Genomic DNA, 16,439 nt, shown 5'->3' on the forward strand with positions numbered 1-16,439 from the left:
CATTCACACCTTGCGTCAAGATTAATTCCCTCCCCTTGTCCGGCATGATATCCACAAAAAGATCACGTTTCAATGGCATGTGTAAACGTCTTTGTGGTAAATATCGAGTTTTGTCGCCTGCCGCTGGAGTGCAGAACCTTTTACTTAGTGTTTTACTTTCTACTTGTTGTCTGTGGTGAATAGCAATGAGCGTTTAAAGTTCAGAAGGAACGCTGAGGCTTTCAGGTAGACCTCACAAGAATGCAGTGCTTGTTTTTTGGGGGGTTTCTTTGTGAAATTGAAGTCATAGACACTTCTGTCTAGTCCTGTTGTGCATTCTAGTTCAATCCGACCATCCGCTCAGTGTGTATTTTCAGCATTTGCCAACACGTGGTCCTCGAACTCAAGTCCAATTCTACACTGCCTGGTTGTACGATACTGCTTTGATGCACAAGATCTTACGGTGGAAGTTGGATGTGCTGCACAACCATTAATGTTTTAGAGAAACAGGCAGGCACACTCTCACACACTGACACTATCAAACCCACTTATCACGGTGATCATAATATCAATATTAGGTGAAAGGAATACAACTTTTTATGCTTCTTTCACAGAACTGTCAAACAGAACTCGCCTCTATTTATCTGCATGTTGACTCAACCTCTAAGCTGCAGCCTTGGCTTTGACAAAGTTCACAATGGCAGATGCTGAATCTGTCTCCTGCACAATAGCAGTGCAAAAAAATCAATGTAATAGAGCAAAACAGTCTCGAATTACTATGACAGTGAATGAGCTCCACACTGAAGTAGCACGAAGCACGACTCAGGAAAGTGTTCGTGACACGCTGTGCAGAAGTCAGTGTCTTTGATTGTGTTATCTAAAAAGAGGTCTGTGTATAAATAGCTGCCTATCTATGTATTCTCACGATGAGCTTTATTGTGACAGGAAGTATTTTTTAAGTGGTTTCTGCCGGGTAACACGGTGCTGCATGTACTTTCTGAGTGATGCAAGATCCGGGATAAGTGAGGACAGATCTCCCCAAACTTATTCAACTCATCTAAAGTATTAAACTGACCTGTTTTCACTCCTAAACTGTCCAAATTTGGCAGGATTTCGTGACTTTTGGGACATTTAGTACATTTTGATATGTCAGCTCTTCGTTAAACACATTCAAAATTTAAACTGCGTGTTCTACAAAAATGTGAAGAACTGAAACATTGGTCTCAGTCTGTTGGTAGCTTCCCCAGCATGCAGCAGCATCGATTTTTTCCCCCCCTCCTAGCTGCTATATGTTCAGTGGTCCCAAAAGAATACCAGCCTGCTACTGTACTTTGTTTTGTTCTGTGTATGTACAGTATACTGCACTGTTTTCGCTCCTTGTATTGTGTTTGTTTGCAGTGTGGCACCCAATCGGCTTCAAACTGCAGTAAAATAAATAAATAAATATATATATATATATATCTATACACACGTGGCCTTGGTCAGGACATTGTCAGCTTGTTTTTACCTTGCATTTCATTACTCCAACATTTTGTGTTGTAAACAAAAACAGGTCATGTTTACAGGATGATAATTAATCTTGGGAACTAAAATTGTTTTTTGCTTATATTGTGTTCAGGATCTAATGGTAGCTGATGACATTTAAACCTGGAATAACAATGAACTAACCCTAACCCTTCAAGTTGTTTTTCTGGCCACCTGACAAAATCTAATATTCACTCTCTTATAGCTCTATTTTTGGTCTCCGCCAACTCAAAAACTAAAAAAATTGTTAAATGCTCCAATATGTTCACCAGCTAGATGCTAAATGTCTCTATCTTCTGTTTGACACTGAGCAGGTACTGTACAGTAGAGATTTTTCCACAGAAAGTAGTTGCCTGTTGTGTCAAAGTGAATCAGAATAGCAAAGTTGCTGCAAAACTCTCTGTAGAGTTGAGGGAAGCTGCAGATTCAGGTGATGTTTCTCTGTAGATTCGTCACTGTGAGCGACCCCCTTTCACATTGTCAGACATTCTCACACTGACATTTCATACACTGTCATTATCAAAAATATCAAGTGCAGCTGCTGTCAAGAATTTGTTTTCTTCATCATCGTGCTTTTTTTCAGGGACTAAAACGTTCAATATGTTATTCGTAAGATTTCTACCATCTACACATCAAAAAGGGCGCTTGCGTATCAATAGCAAAAACCCTTTACATCACACACAATACAGATTTCCAAAGTATGCTTCTTTATGCCATTATGTTGCTACCCTTTCCCACTTAAAACCTGGAAAATATGCAGGCTGACCATCCGTGTGAAGCAGACCAGAAAAAGACGAAACTGAGTTGAAATTCAGGTCAGACTGTGCTGCACTTGGTTTAAAAGTTCAGCGCTTACCCTGAGTTTGGTGTCACCAGCCGTTCAAAATGTCATCACCTGTTTCTGAAGTCATTATAATGTGACAGTGCATTGGCCATTTTCATGAATTGTGTTTGTTGTGAAAAGGCTCCCGCGCTACCTGGATGGACCTGGAATAACCTGCTCAAAATATTCTCTTCCATGTCACGCATGTGAAAGGTGTATTCATGTGTTTCCTGGAGCCCTGATGGATAAAAAACACAGACCAGGCACACTTTTACACTCAGTGTCAGTCATTCTGTGAGGCAGGAAAGCATAGAGGGAGGCATCTATAAAACAAACATGGTAGCAGCAGTGGAAGGGCAGAAGTGGCAGGATGGGAACTGCTGCCAGACACATTACAAGGAGCTCTAATGAGGGAGCCCACACTCTCACCCCCCTCCCACCACCACAGAGGAACGCGAGGCGGGAATTAATTGTGAGGGCGATGATGGCGAGCGAGCTGAGGAGCAGGTCATTACTGCACGCCTCCTCCTGGAGCGCCGCGGGCAGAGCGTGGAACGCCACGCTACTTGCACAATTCCCATGATCCCATAGGAGGGGGGAACAGATAGCAGGAGGGGGAATGAAGGGGACGGAGAGAGAGAGAGGAATAGGAAAGGATACTGGGAGGGGAGGAAGGCTGCTTCCTCTTTGTTGGAAACCCAAAAAATAAAATTAAATGTACTGATTAATGGCATTTTACATCACTATAAGAATTATTTCCTTACATATGCCTAATATCACAACAAATATTTCACATTTTTCTTACTAATACATCATTGCAAGATTGATCATTACTGGATTTAATTCAAAATATAACATTGCAAGGTGGACACACACACAGAGAAAAAAAAACACTACCAGGAAGATTCACTAATCCAGTGGTAAGAGCAATGGCAGAAAGATAATGTGACACCTCATAATCGAAGGAGAATAACCCCCCCCCCCCCCAAAAAAAAAAAGCTTCACATCAAGGTAATGATCACATTTTCGGGTGCTTCACTCTTCTAATCTGCGCACAGTGTAATAACTGACTCTTTGTCATTTCTCTTTGTGTGGTTTGTCGCCCTTATGAAACCTGTGACATCAGATTGAATGCATTGGACACATTGCCCTCTAGTGGATATTCAATGTATGTAGGTAATGTATATCACAGCCATAGACAAAAGTGGCTCACGTCTATAATTCTTTTTACAGCCATTATCCTGCAGCAGTTAAATTCAACAGCAGATGTTAAGGGAGTTAAGACAATTAAAATATTTATGGTCTCCTCTGTGGTTAGGATGAATCAGAGCATATATGCATTTATAGTAATAATAATAAAAAAAAAAACATATGCCAAATCATTAGTCCCATGTGAGTGTGAGATGTGGTGGCTGTGACAAATAAATATATTCATGAATTACAATGAATAGGTGAATCTAGGTAAAAAAAAAGCCATTATTTATCCGGGCTTTCTTTCATTGGGTTCATATCAGAGAGGATGTGAGTAAAGTGCAACAGATTGGCAAAAAAAATAAAAATATGAACGCGTCCGATCTACGCAACTTTATCTGCTGCTGAATTACATTCTCTCCTCAGACGTGGAAAATGTATAATGACTCAATAATTAAATACAAAAACAGAAAGGCAAGCAAACACTAATTGACTTTTCTCTGCATATACCGCCACCGCCGCCGCCTCTCCCTTCCCCCCCATAACCGAGGAGCTTTTTACGTTATCTTAACTTATAACGAGAGAGCAGAGACACACCTCTTTGATGATGTATTTAACGACCCCATTCAGTGCTTTTCCTTTTTCACTACTTTCATGACTGGAAACCCTAATGAGACTAGTTCTGTTGCCTTGGGGATGGCCAAACCCATTGCATTAGCACATGAAATCATTTAGGCCATGTCTCCCGGAATAAAAATATCATTATGGTGAAGCCCTCTGTTAAAAATGAGCTGAAGGCCCACTGCTGCCAAGTTGTTGTTTTTTTTGTTGTCAAAATGAAGTGGAGGGGACACACTGTGACGGGGGCCTAACTAAACTACTCTCTGGCTTGTTTTTCCTGTAGCATAAGACAAATATCTCACAGACACATTGAGGATATAACCATTAGCTATACAAACAGACAGGTGTAATAGTCTCCCTGTGGGAAAATAGTTGTTTGTTACAGGATGTAAGGGAGACTAAAGATGAAGTCCATGCAATGTTTTATTGATCATTATGTGATGATTATATGATGATTTAAAGGTCCAGTGTATTAGAGGGTAACACTTCATTTGGATAGTCGGCCAACAGAGAGTTTATAGAGTATTTGTAGCATGTTAACAGCTTATTGATTATTACACCACTATCGTTAAGGTTTGGTTAGGTTTTGGTTAGAGTGTGTTCATGAACTGCCACAGTTAAAATGTTACAAATTCTATCCAAATAAAGTGTTGAACATAATATGTATAATGTTTTATGTTGTTATAATGTTTTATTATATCATGTTTTCTTTTGTATATATAAGGATCATTGTGTTTTTGTTTGCTTAGAATAAAACTTTTATATCTAAAGACACAGTGGGATGTCTCCCATGGGGTCTGTCGTGTTTCTACAGTAGCCTAGGATGGACAAACCAAACACTGGCTCCAGATAGGGCAGTTTCTCCTTCATGCTAGGAAAAAGAGGGTGAAGTGAGGGGGTTAAATTCAGCAATGACACTGTTAGATGACACTAAATCCTATACACTGGACTATTGAGTAAACATTTTTAGTAAAATATCCTTCAGTTTCTAATGGGTATATATATATATATGTTATGTATATAATCTATTAATCAAGTGTATTGTTTCACTCAAGAATAACTATAAGTGTATGTAAGGTTCAGTAATGCTCTGCAATACATGGAAATCTACAGATTTAATTTCTTTTTTTTACAATATAATGTTATAAAGTTGAGTTCTTGCCTGTTATATCTGACATAACCTATAGCAACTTAATTAAAAGTTAGACAGACACGGTAAGCAGTGAGTGGCCTGTGATTTCAGCTCTGAGAGTTGAACCAAAATAAAAGTTTTATCTAAACTGGCCTCAAGGGTGTGACACAGTCACACTCGACTTAAATCTGACCTTCCTCTTGGTACACATTTCAAAAGTCTTTATGAGGCATTATGAGTCAAGAACCCCCATTTAACACCATATTTGTATCTGATCTAATTCTCCTTGTTCAGTTAATCTGGACAACAACACTCCAGAGTCCTTATTATGAGATTTTACAAGTCAGTCACATGACACAACCTTGACCACAAAGCCGTGAACACATGTGATTGTGTTCACGGCTCAGGCCTCCCCTGTTTGCTTGACCTCACTGTAAGGGAGGTCTGGCTCGCCCAGACTTCGCTTCGCTTTTATCACAACCACATCAGAGACCTACAAAGCATCACGGCTGTACAAACATTCAGCACTCGATAATCTATGAGTCATCTTGAACCGCTGCTGCAGGATTGAGACTGAAGGTTAAAGGATCGAGCACATCACACTCATTCTAACATCGACCATGCTTATTGCCTCCTGCAGACACCTTTATACACGGTGCACGGTATATGCATTAGGAAAAGACATTTAAATAGTTTTTTCATGCCAAAATGATGTGTTAGGGGGATGTCTGATTGAGAGCTGGAGATAGAGGGTTGGAATGGAGTTGAGGAGGAGGGTATGACCACGGGTCAATGCTCCTCCGAGATCATTGATGGGTGAGAGGTCACACAGGGTCAGTAGGGACAGTATTGTTTGTGTCTTCTCCCCTCGAGACACAGAACAGCTGTACAGTTGTGTTCTAGAAAACAGGCACCAATCTGATCATTACTATGGTAACCAAGGTTAGAGGACATGATTGTTTGACAGCCTAGACACAACTGATAGGTAAATAACGTAAGACAGCCTCTACAGCATCTGATAACAATGTCAGACCGCTGAAGTATAACAAAAAAAAAAAAAGGAGATTAGACACACAAATAGTAATGTGTTATTTTCATCCGCAACACAATATCCAATTTTCAGAGCTCACGTTGTTACAGATCAGCCTTCAAATCCACTCTCCTAAACTTCTATCTAATCTATAAAACTAAAATGTATTATCTTGTTTGCTCACCTTTCTGCGTTAAAAATATCCTTTCAAAACAAACCCTAAAATGTTCTTGTTCAGATTGATTAAAGGACTTTTCAGCTCTGCCTTAAAGCAGTAGTCCGATGCCCATATGTAAATTGAAACACGTTTTCCTCGCTGTAATCATTCTTCCTGCCTATACTGGCCATAAAGAGAGCCCCTCCTAATGCTTTTCCAATGGAAGTGATGAGGGACAAAACCAACAGACCTAGTTTTGGACAAAAAAAAAGTTGATCTGAAACTAAGACGTGTCTGAATTAGACAAACCAAGAGAGTATCTTGTAATGTTACAGTCTTCTTTGTGTTGCTATACCTACACTGCAGCGCAGCAAGTGAAAGGCTGAACTCAGATCGTTGATATTCATCATATTCAGATAAACTTTGGAACATATCTTTAGACAGAACGACATCTGTGGATTTGACCCCCAATCATGTTCAGGAAGAAATCTGTCATTGGAAATCTGGAATTGTAAAAAAAACGTTTCGATGAACATATGGGCATGTGAGAACAAATGTAAAACTTATCCTTTAATACCTTATAAACGCCAATAAACCTGAAAAAGACCTTTCAGCAACTTCCTTTCTTTTAAAGAGAAAAGTCAAGTCTCTATTCTGGTCTGTAGCTTTACATCATTTCCTTTCTTTGCTAAACCACAGACCTGCAAACAACATTTTCGATTTACCACTAAATATCCGCAGCAGCACAAAACATGATAATTTATGTAAGTGCTTGTTTGTGTGTTTGTGAGTGGAGGAGGAGGGGGTGTGTGGCGGCGGTGGTGGTGAGGGGATGGGCATACCAGAGAGCGCTCGTGTTTGTGCGTAAATCATGTCTAACCATATGCTGCCTTCCTCCGCAGAGCACAACGCAGCTGAAATTGATCGTCAACCATCTCCTGCTCACAACAGCGTGGGCAGAGGGAGAGCAAGGTCACAGCCAAGGACTTGCCACAATCAGTGATGGGCTGCGGAGGGGGGCTTATGTGTCACGCCACAGCTGTTACGCTACGTACTCTGAGTCACAAGCACATCTTTACTGCTGCAAAACATCACCTTAATTACCTTAATGCCAGACTGTCTTTCTCCGTCTGGATGAATTCTGCTCTGGAAGCCTTAATCTGAACATAATCTCCACCATCCCCACATACTGTTTTGGGGGAGTGAAATCATAGCTTTGCCTTTCTTATCTGTTTTTATTTCCTGTCAGGTTTAAGTGTTTTATGGTTCAGCAGTTCAGAGGAAGGAAGGTTTGTCTGGTGATAGACAACATGGCTGAGGGCGGCTGTTGCCGCCGTGTGCTCGTCATGCTGAACCAAGCCCGAAGCAGGTGAGGGGATGATTTCATGTCTGTGCTATCTAGAAGGGCCGTCTCAGCTGCCAATGCAAAGATAAGCAAAAGAGGAGGCAGCTGCTGCTGTTGGGCAGCTGTGCGACTGTTTCTGAATCAAGGAGCTGCAGGCGGCTCAACAGGCTGGGTTGTGCATCCGCCTGACAAACAAGTTGAGCAACAATCTTGAGCAAGTGCATGTGCATCATACCTACAGAAGCAAAAGAATGTCTGGGGTGGGTGCAAAGGTTTACTCTTTTTAAAAACAACTGACTTCGTAAGGCGTTGGGCCACTACAAGCCGCCTGAACAGCTTCACTGCACCTTGTCATTAATTTCCCTGAATGGGGGGATGACGACTATTCTTCATAAACATCTTTCCTGTCATGTATGACACAGATCTAACCTTTAGTGAACTTTCAAAAGCAGATAGTGATTCTGCTATCTTACTAATCACTTGACAAAAAGAGACTCGGGCGGGAATAAAAGAGGGGCTGTGTTCTTGGCTGCTGCAACCGGGTGTTTGCTGCTGGGACATTTGGCAGGCAGGCGGGGGCAAACCAGAGGCCACCTGTAGGAGGATGGTGAATCAGGATGTTGTTTAGACAGTATGGGGACATTTAAAGGGTGCTGTAGAGCGATGTGACATTAACAGTCACAAATGTCAAGAGCCAGCTGTCTGCACATGGAGTGGCTGCCTCTCATGGTTGTTCCTTCAGACACACACAGATCGTATCTCCGCAAATCCTACAGTTTTCTCTCACTTTACATATATTTATTTTGTATAGAACTGGAATGCAATAAATAGAAAAGATAAATAAAATAAGGATTGAAAACATTTAGGTATCGTAATTTGTGAAAAATGGGGATTTATTTGTGAATTCCAAAAGGTGTAATCAGGTTTCAAAATTTTAGTTTTAATGTGTAACTCAAGGAAACTAAAAGCAAGCATCTTTAAAAGGAGGTTTAGATGGATTGTAGGTCATCATGCTTCACCAGTAGGGGTCATCATCTGCCCCGTGCCAAACACCAGAGACTGCAGTTAAGAAACAGTGGGGCTTCAGCATTTAAAGTGCACACAGTTGCTCAATTATTGCTCAATTATGAACAGCCTGAGAACTGTGAATATCTCAGTGAATGTGTGTGCAAAGTCTTTACAATTCCGACATTGATTTACGGTGAATGGGGATAATTTCTGCTGCACTCTCTGTCGATTAACATGGCCAATTCATGAATGTTTTATACGTGTAAAATTGTCCATTCCGTCCATCCATTTTCTTCCATTTATCCGGGGATCAGATCACAGTGGCAGCAGGTTTAGCAGAGCGTTCGAGACGTCCCTCTCCCCCAGCAACGCATTTCAGCTTCTCCTGAGAAATCCTCAGGCGCTCTCAAGCCAGATGAGCCATATAGTACCTCCAGCATGTTCCGGGTCTGCCCCGGGGTCTCCCGCTAGTTGGACATGCTTGGATCAGCTCCAACGGGTAGGTGCCCAGGAAAATTGTTCATACAAAGTGAAATCTTTGGACAACCACAAACAGAGTTCTTACTGTGTTTTCTCTTTTGGTTTCAGAAAGCGAAGCGGCTTCAATTTGCACCAGAAACAAAAATTGGCTCACAACAGCGACCCAAACGAGCAAAAGAGGGCAGGCGATGATTCCCCTCTGGGTTCAAGAGTTGGACAAGTGGGTGAGAAGCTTGTATCTCACAGCTGGCAGGGCTTCCCTCCTCTTAATAGAGGACCGTGCCTACAGAGGCTTCAGCTTAGGGGGTTGGGGGGTGAGCACTGTATGGGAGGATGGAAGCACCTGCAGCCTGAATGCGGGAACCAGCTCTTAAACCTCTCACAAGCAGTTGGTCGCCACGGGAACAGCGGCAGACCATGATTGGCCCTGTCCAACCCTGCTGTGCCCAGGGAGGAACTCAATTGTTAGATGGCACACACGCTGCAGACAGAGAGGCATTGTGGAGAGAGACAAAAAGTCCTGCGATTACAAATATGCAAGAAATGTGAAATAGGGCAAAACGGCACAAAAATGTTCAAATGTTGTGCCTTTCAGAGCCCAACAATATAACATAAGTGTTCTCCAATGACTCTCCCTCTCTTTCTTTAAAACCCCCGTCCTCCACCACCCTACCCCAGACCCCCTGCTGGGGCTTAAACAATTAGGCTATGTGAGACCCACACTAACGACTCTCCCTTGTCTTTTAAGATAACTACAGGAGGAGGGGCAGCAGTGGGTGACATCTTGTTAAGGGGGGAATCCTGCGGTCACTCGCTTGTGTATTGGCCAAAGCAGAGGATACCTAGTTATTACCCGACATAAAGAGTTTGTTTGTGTGTGTGTGTGTTTAGATTGCCCCAGGTGAGACACGTGCTAATACCACCACCGGTGCTTGTGAGAAGTGCTGCTTTTCTCGGCTTCACGACGAGTCCCTCGTCGCGCCTCAGATGTCACCCCTTTTCTCCTAACTTTTAGAGCAACATAAAGAAAGCTGTAAATCAGTGCTTTCATCACAAATCAGTCTCTACTGATGTGTCCCCCACCTCATTTAGGACCAAAATGATTCACACCAAATATAAAAACAAAAACCTCTTTCAGGCAGCAAAGTGCAGGATCAATTTAAAATAATGTTGACACTTGGAGAGTTTTCACTCCACATAAGAATTTAAGTATTTGAGTCACTTGGGAACCACTTGAGTCAGATCACATGGCAATCATGTTTTCCGAGTCTACAATAAAAATGAAATAAAGGAAAATATTCATTTTTACTGGTCAAATTTAATAATAAGGTGGAGGGCCAAAATAAAAACAGGATGTATGTTTAAATTTATATGTAAGTGTGGCCTAAAGGTATGATATCAACCCATGGACCTCTACCTAAAAAAAACATGTAGATTTGCATCTACATTCAAGTTTTGTGGGTAAAATGCAGTTGAAATTAAGAGTTACAACAAACTTTGCACTTCCTATAAATCTTAAATGACAGTTACTTTACATAAATGACATCTCTTCTACGTCAGTGTGTGTGCAGCTATAGGCTGCTGAGAAATATAGGAAGTCAACATTAAACTGTAAGCTGGTTTAATCATTCAGTAAAACTGCCTGACTTTTGTCAGTTACATTTGTTTTTTACATGCCAAGTCAAACGTTGAACAGAATGACTCATCTCACTCTGTGGTTTCACCACCCAGTTTGATAATGTGAATGCTCATTCTCCAAAGCCACCGTTTTTTTGTGTGTGTTTTCACGAAAGGACTGAAATAGCCTGCTCAGGGAGTAAAACGGCAAACCACCGCATGACTTATAGTCACACTGATCTTAAGACCAGATGCTCAGATCCTAAAGCGGCAGGAGGATCCTCTTTTTGATTGGCGTTTGATTCGGAATAAAATCAATGACACAGGCATAAAAAAAAAGACCAAAAGAACAGTTAACGTCCTTCACTAATGCTCATCGTCATCTTTAGGTGTGAAACCAGTCAAGTGACAAGTGTGCCTAAAATTTGATGACCCTGGGTCAGCATGAGGCCACAGCTCTGTGTTTACAGATGAGGTGACGGCACATGCCTCCAGTCCTTTGAAATGTGACAAGGCGAGAGCACTGACGAGATAATGTCTGATTTACGAGGTACAGTAGCTTTTCAGGGGAAAGCAGCTCAGTGAGGAGCTCTCCTGCCTGATCGGTGGCAATACACGTGGCTTACAGTCAATGCGGCCCATTTAAGGCTGCACGCAAGATAAGCAGCGATAAACTCCCTGACTGCACTTTTGGAGAGCTTTGGCTGCAAAATCAATTCCTACAAATCTAACACAGAGACAAAGAAAAATGGTCTCAGGCTTGTTGCCTGAGAATTTTACCTGAACATAGAGACATCAAAAATGGAGAACAGATACAAAAACGTCAATGTGTAGTCTAAAGGTTATTTCACCAGACAAGTTGACTTCTTTGTTTTACAGCAGCTGCCTGAGGGAGCAGAGCCAGAGACACAGAAGGAAGCCGACCAGTCCAAACAACCGCTGAAAGCCCCGCAGCGCTGATCGCTGGGCTCTTCATTGCTGCTGTGGTAGGTTAACTGCCTTGCTCAAAGGCGCTTTTGACGGCACTTCATTCATCCACTTCTAAGATCTTAACAACTCACCCGAGGAGTTCAACTTATGCAATACACAAGATCCCTAACCGTCAGCTGGGCTGAGCACCATTGACACAACAACAAAAGACATGCATATACATGCCACTGTCATGCAACATCCTATCACTTAGAAATAAAGCTCAGATACAATGTTCTGATATCAGCTCAGTTGTTTACATTGTAGTACAGGTGTACATCTGCAGCATAACACTGTTTCAAAATACCTTCTTATGCTCATATCTTGCTTTTTTTTATCTATATCTCCTCCTTTGTCTTCTTCAAGCACTGTTGTTAGGAGGAAATCAATGTGGGACTTTTACCTGGATTCACACAAGCAGCGTCCTTGGTGAAAAGACAGTGTGTCCCTGATCATTCTGTGTAAGGTCTACAGCTTAAAGGTTAAACAGTGAACAATTCCCACATGCTGCAAGAATGACACAGTTTGACCTAATTGCAACGGTGTAACGTGTATCAAAGACATTCACACTCAAGCGGTTCGACATCCACCTGAGTAACAGCCGGGTTATGTAAAAGACAGAAGCCATACTTGATGTAAAACTGTCTATTTTGTCTTAACAGGATCTGTGCCGCAGCTAAAGCGACTCCTCCTTCCTCCCTCCTCTCTGTCTCTACCTCTTTTTTCCCCTCCCCCATTCTGTGTAAAAACAAATCTCCTTTTCTGCTCTGAGCCTGAAACTATTGAGTCAACAAATGTCACTGCAGCAAGGCAGGGGCTGCTGGGAAAGAGGTGGGGTCTCCCTTTAAGCTTTAACTGCAGCTAAAGGCAGATTATTTCCAGACAAGACCCACCTGTTAGTAAAGCAAAAAAAAAAAAAAAAAGGGGGAATTAAATAGTTAAGTGAATGGAAGTGCTGTTGGCTAATGAGCACGGTGGTTAAAGCTGTGACCATATGTTAAGAAATGACATACTTCTGCTTACCGTGCCCTTCTAAAAAAACACGTGCTCCTAAAGTTTTATTGCCGCTTTATAACCTTTAAAATCAAAAGATGCAAACACATTCTTACAAGATGAACCTCAAGACTTGCACCTCCGCATGAGGACGTAACACAGAAACCCACAATAAAACCACAACTGACGCTCTACTACTTGACCCATTATAACACATTTTCACTTGTGTTACTTCAGCAACTTTCCAGAGGGGGGTTTGAAATTTGTCTTTTAAATCACCCTCGGCCTCCTTTTCTCTCTCTATCTCTCTCTCTCTCTCGAGCCCACGTGGCCAGTGTCAACAGGAGGAGGGTCTTGGCAGACACATGAAGCAAAGTATGCTGCCTGTAATGCAGGCTGGAGAGTTGTCTTACACTCCACTCTAAAAATGAGACGGCCAGCCAGGCGAGGCTTGCCAAAATAAGACACAGCCGCTTGGAAATGAATGCATTGCTGAACTGGTTTTTAACTTCCAAACTGGCCACCACCTTGAATTGTTGCTGTAATGCTCTTAAAATGAGTGCTATTACACCACAGGGGGAAGTTGTGTGTGTGACAGCGAGAAAAAAGAAAGAAAATGAAAGAAGGAAGTCAAGATAGATAGAGTGAAAAGAGAGGGGGAAAAACCCTGAGTCACTTGGCTTCCTGTCTGAGAAAAAAAAAGAAAAAGGAAGGGGGTGGAGGCATCTTCTACTCTAAGCTCAGTCAGACGGTTGAGCCCAGTGCAATATTCAACATAAAGTGCACTGGGGGTGGTTGGTGTTGGTGGAGGAGTCCTTGTCCTGCTCACTGAATCCAGTCCAGTGCTTCAGGGCAGCCATCAGTGTTCACTATTGTGTGCGGCTGAGGGAAGAAGAAAAAAAAAAAAAAAGAGGAGGGAGCAGAGGAGGGAAAGAAAACCTGTCTCTTTGTGTGGGAAGGACTCAGCAGGAAAGTGATTTTGTGATTATTTTCAGTTTGCCAGCAAAGCAAGAGTCTCTCCCACCCCCCCCCTCCATCCATCTCCAGGACCTGCAGCAACATCTCGTCCACCGCTCTTGCGTCCAAACCTTCTCTCCGTTGTGCTTTTAGAACGGAGTCACATATGAGTGTGCTTTCTCAGACCGGCAAACAGCGACACCCGGGCTTCTCCTGATGATGAGAGCTGACGTCAGACCGGTTTCCATGAATATTGATGTGGAGGATAGTCTGTTTCATAGAAGAACAGAAGGAGGCAAGATGGCTGCCCTTTAGGATTTGTTAAAGAGTAGATCCAGACGGTTTGTTGGAATTTCTACAAAGTGGAGGGACGCAAAAAGGAGGTGAGGATTTGCTCGGTGTGTTAATAGTCTGCTTACCCTTTCCCCCCTCCTCTAACCTTGGGTGTATTTTTGGTGTTTTATGTAACAGGCGAGGGATAGCAAATGTCCCCCCCCCTCCACCGTAAAAAGCAAGAGCCAACATAATAAGGAGGGGATATTAGATAAAGCTACTCCAACATGGCTGACGATTTTCTTTCTTTTTTTTTTTTTTTTTTTTTTTTTGCCGGCTGAAACTGAAAGACACCTCCTGTGTTTTCCTGTGTGTGTTTCTGTGTTCACTCTGGCTTCTTGCTACATTCTTGCATCATAGAAAATGGAGTACTTAGACTGCTTGTTCAGGAGTTTTTTTCTTTTTTTTCTTCCTTTAAGCATAATTTAAATGGCTGTGTGAAGCTCTCTTTCTTTCCATAACAACCTTGTTTTTTCCCCCCTATGAGGCACATATTATTAAAAAAAGCTGTGTTTGGAGTAGTGCATTTGTTTTAAGAGGGGAAACGTTTTTTTTTTTAACATTTATGTGCAATTATCGCCGATTACAAAACCATGTTTTTTAAAAAATTAAATATGTCCAAATGCAGGCTATTTTATCGTAATTAGCTTCTCATTTTCATATTTATAACCGTGTATGCGTTTGTTTGTGTTGTTCAGTAGGGAGGACTGTATGTAGGAGAGTAAAAGTCCAACCTGGATGAGTCCAGCAGTAAGTGCAGAGTGTCTGCACAGCAGTAGAGCTGGAATAGCTTCTGGCTTTGTGTATCTGTGTTAATCAGCTTTCATTGCTTTCACCACTGAATGACAAGCAGACACAAAGGCAAATCCCGAGGAGAAGCGAAAGAGAAGAGAATTGTGGTGGCCGAGTGTAGTGAAGACAGACAAGGTCAGAAAGCTCTGAAGGAAATGAAACTCTATCCTACTGCACCATTAACTGGAGGAACAAGAGTGGTTATTCTGGAGCAGGTTTTTCCTCTTTTTCTTTTTTTTTATGTTTTAACTTGAGGCTAAACAGGAGATTGTTGCCAGAAAGCAGCAACAAACATCTTGTTTCTCATAGAAGTTGACTAAACTTATTCCTCTTGACAGTTTTTTTTGTGTTTTTATGCACCCCAGGCTGTTAAAAGGTTGCAACATTCAGGCTGGTGTGTCCTTTAGGAAACAGAGCTGTTGACAAATACATTACTGACAATGCAAAAAGGGACATGTGTCTTTTTTGTGTGTGATATGTAATCATATTCAAAGTAAAACCTGGTGCAGAATAACAGCATACTTGCACAGAGAGAAGTAAACTACAATAATGGAGCAACACAGTGAGGTAAGCACCTAAATACCCTGACAGTTAGGGGTGTTTGTGCTAGTAAGCACTAGTAATACATGATAACATGTAAATTCAGATGTTACAGGACATCAGGTCAATTAGCAGATAGCTAATTGGTTGTTAGTTTTTATATACTTTAAGATTAACATCTGAATGGCCCATTAGAATATTACTGATCTCTGTATGCATTGGGGTTGTGTATTCTGCTGACTACAGTCGTAATGTAAGTGCATGGCCTCAGGTTAAAAAGCAAATTGAAGGCATGCCTGTAAGGAGGTGAATAATGACTAACCTTCAACTGGCCATTGTGTCTTAACAGTCTGCAGGGGGAAATGCAGGAATTCAGATTATCTTAAATGCACGACTGAAGGTTTAAAGTTCTCTGAATCTGAAGCTACAAGTGAAGGCTGAGAACATTTACAGAGTGAAACGTGGATAAAAGGGGCTATAGAGGCAGTAAAGTCAGAATAAAGTCAGATGTTTGTCAAATGACAAGAAGACAATCACCGAGAATGTATCATGACAGACAAAGAAGAACTATTCTCTAACAGCCCAACGGCCCCTTTGGCCATCTGAATTAATCATTTGTTTAAAAAAAAAAGTTCATGTTTACATGCTGCATTTCTGTGGTTGCCTTCGCAGAGTCATGTAGCCACTACGCTACAGTACACGCTCTCTACTCTGTAAAAGAGCGAAGAGAAAAAAAAAGAAGAAGAAGTGCTTATCGTGGAAGAGAATTCCCATGTTTAGTCCTCGCGAGCTGTCGGTTAACTTGGTTAACAATGGTGGCCGACCGCTCTGACGCAACGGCCTGACTGTGTTTTGATATGGCAAGCATGGCCATTGACTGTGTGGTGTCAACACGAGCGCTTGAGCGGGGGTGGTCGTCATAGTATTCTTAAAGTATGTTGTGACTGC

At 41.9% G+C, this 16,439-nt stretch overlaps 1 protein-coding gene across 1 annotated transcript in view; it reads left to right on the plus strand.

Annotated features, from left to right (window-relative positions):
• The first annotated feature begins 13,216 nt into the window (after nt 1–13,216).
• Nucleotides 13,217–16,439, plus strand: part of tet2 (tet methylcytosine dioxygenase 2) — a 30,212-nt gene continuing 26,989 nt past the window's right edge. Inside the window, exon 1 of the mRNA XM_010740935.3 lies at nt 13,217–14,209. The gene's annotated coding sequence lies outside the window, so the exon portion shown is untranslated. The remainder of the gene's footprint in view (nt 14,210–16,439) is intronic.

The sequence above is a fragment of the Larimichthys crocea genome, chromosome X (assembly GCF_000972845.2).
Source record: "Larimichthys crocea isolate SSNF chromosome X, L_crocea_2.0, whole genome shotgun sequence".
Lineage (NCBI taxonomy): Eukaryota > Metazoa > Chordata > Actinopteri > Sciaenidae > Larimichthys > Larimichthys crocea.